Here is a 2,767-nt window from a genome sequence, read left to right on the forward strand (position 1 = left end):
GGCAGGCCAGAAGGACAAAACAAAACAAAAAAAAGGACACCTAACCCTCAACAAACTCTTAGTCTGAAAAAGCAAGCAAAGCTCCATTTTTAAGGGGCTGAATTAGCAACAATTTAATTTAATTTTATAGTAAATGTTACAGCACTGTCAAGTATTGTTTCTGACTGTACTGGGAAAGCCACTGTACATAAAAATCACTTAACTGAGTTGCATTATGAAATGTTTTGAAGAACTTCAAGGGTTCTTCAGCTTACTGAAGTGAACTCATTGCAAAAATTGAGTTAAACTCCTTTGGGGTGAGCTCCTTTGGATATCTGGGGTGTTATTTGTAAAATCTATTATTTCACTATGCATAAAGCTCTAGAAATAAGTCAGCCATTATTTAAGCCCAGGATTCCAGCTTCCACTCCTGCTTTTGCTCCTCTCACAAGAGCTTACCATAATCCTCTTAATAAATATGTGTTCTGTTTACAATACTTTGGGCAATATCTGACTTATGACACTTTTTTATTTTTCAGTTGTTTAATGAAGATTAGATTAATTTCACTAGTATTCAAAGAGTGTTCTTTTCTGGTGTTCAGTCATAGTTCTGCTGGGATTTTTTAAAAAGCCTAAGGGAGGCAGTCATCAAAATACCAGTGAATTTCCATGAGAAGAGGTTATGTAGCAGTGGTCACTGAATAATCCTAGCTTTAATCATATTGCATTACCCAGGTTAGCTCCTGAAATACATTTTGCACATCTGCACGCTTGCTTGGTGTTGAGTCATACTACCAAAAAAATAATAACTAAATAAATACATAAATAAATAAATAAATAAATAAATAAAATTGAAAAATAAAGACACCTGTAACTGATTAAAAAAATTTCAAGCCTCATACAGTGCCATGTATGGGCTGAGGGTAACAGGTTATGTTAGCAAAAAGGAATTTGGGCAGGGCAGTACCTGCCTTGTTAGTACTGCTCTAAGATCTCAAAAGCAGAGTTTTTAACCTTTCATCTTATTCCTTTTCCTCCCTTTATCCCTTGTCCACTCTAAACCTTCATACTGAAGCAGATCCTTAGGGTCCAGTCAGTGGGAAAGTTCGCCTCTCCAAGGATTTCTCAGCTATGAATATGTTTTGTTTGCATCCACTAACTGTTTAAAACTGGAGGAGATCTCTTTACATGGGGGACTGTATTAATTTCTGTCCCCTACAGAGCTTGCAGAGACCTCAGCATCAATGAAACCAGACTTAGAGAACACATTAAATAGCGTGTTTAGCAAAAAAGTACACCTAACAAATCTTGGGCTAAATACCCGGCAAGATGTTTCCCAGCCCTGTGATTCCACAATTTGTTGGGAAGGGCTGGTTCTTTTGAAAAGGATGTGAATGAATACAAACTTCTCAGAAACACTGACTTTAAACGATTCTTGGCCCCACTGGCTATTGCTCCTCTTTTCACAGGTGATTATTAACACTGCTCTTGACCTCCTCTCTCCCCTGTGGAGAGTCAGCTCAGGAAGTCACTGATGTTTCCCCATGCTGAGAAAGTGGGAGGAGCTGCACTTTCCCAAAGCACTGCTGGCAGGGAGGACAGAGAAAGACCTAGAGTGCTCTGACTTCTTTTAATCATTGAATACAAATGACCTAAAAATAACCCTAAAGGTAATCCACCTCCAAAATAAAAAGAAAATAAAAAATGAGGCAAGCAGGGAGAAGGGAGAATTATGAAGACATCCCTTTGATAAACTCTGCCCCTTTACAAAGGCTGGAGGGCAGAATTTGAAGATACAAGTGGTGATGGTAAAGGTGGCAGCTTTCCAATATCAATGTTGTCAGTTTATCCTGAAAAGTTAACCTTTTTAAACCAGCACCGAATCTTTTCTTTTTCTGTATAACAGCATTTTGCCTTTTTGTGGAAACAGTTCTCTAATAGGCTTTCTTGTGGCCGTTTATTACACATCGGGCACTGGGTTTGGTTTCTAATAGTTCCTTTTCATCTAGCTGCCTACTGCTGACTGTGGAAAGTGTAGGTTTGGCTCCACTGATGGCTCTCTGTAATGGCTGTGATTACACCCTCTGCATCTTCTTCACAGTGCCAGCCTTTCAATTGAAAGCACATTATGCCTGGATAAAACTCAAAGAGCAGCTTAATATCAGGGTTCTCTGGAGCTATAATAGCTGGTTCAAGATTGAGCAGATAAAACCACATCAATATTTCTGTATGGTCCATGACGTAAAACACAGCAATCCTGCATATGTCTATCCATGAGTTAAAGCTGTATTTCACCATCACTCGAGGGAAGAGAGGTGAAAATAAACCAATGTCATCAGAAGGTCCAGAGAACAGTGTGCAAACAGCATCCTATTGCCTGCTGCATGCATCAGCAGCATAGTCTCTTCATGTCAGACCCAGCAGATCGCTTAGCAAGTCACCATTCTTATGCAGGTATCCCTTTAAACTTGAGAAAATGTGTTTCTGCAAAATATTTCACTATCACTGAACCCAGTTATTTCCAGGGAATCTACTGAAATGTTGCTGTAAGTACAAACAGAATGATGCTTTCAAAGGGGTGGGGGGAGGGTTAGGGTTAGGGTTAGGGTTAGGGTTAGGGTTAGGGTTAGGGTTAGGGTTAGGGTTAGGGTTAGGGTTAGGGTTAGGGTTAGGGGTAGGGGTGGGGGGAGGGGGAGGAGGGACCTGGGAAGAGGCTGGGAACTGTTTGTGCATTTTTAAACTATAAAAATTTACAATTCAGTTTTGTGATCCTGAAAACTTAGGGAAG

This window comes from Parus major, chromosome 1 (assembly GCF_001522545.3).
Source record: "Parus major isolate Abel chromosome 1, Parus_major1.1, whole genome shotgun sequence".
Lineage (NCBI taxonomy): Eukaryota > Metazoa > Chordata > Aves > Passeriformes > Paridae > Parus > Parus major.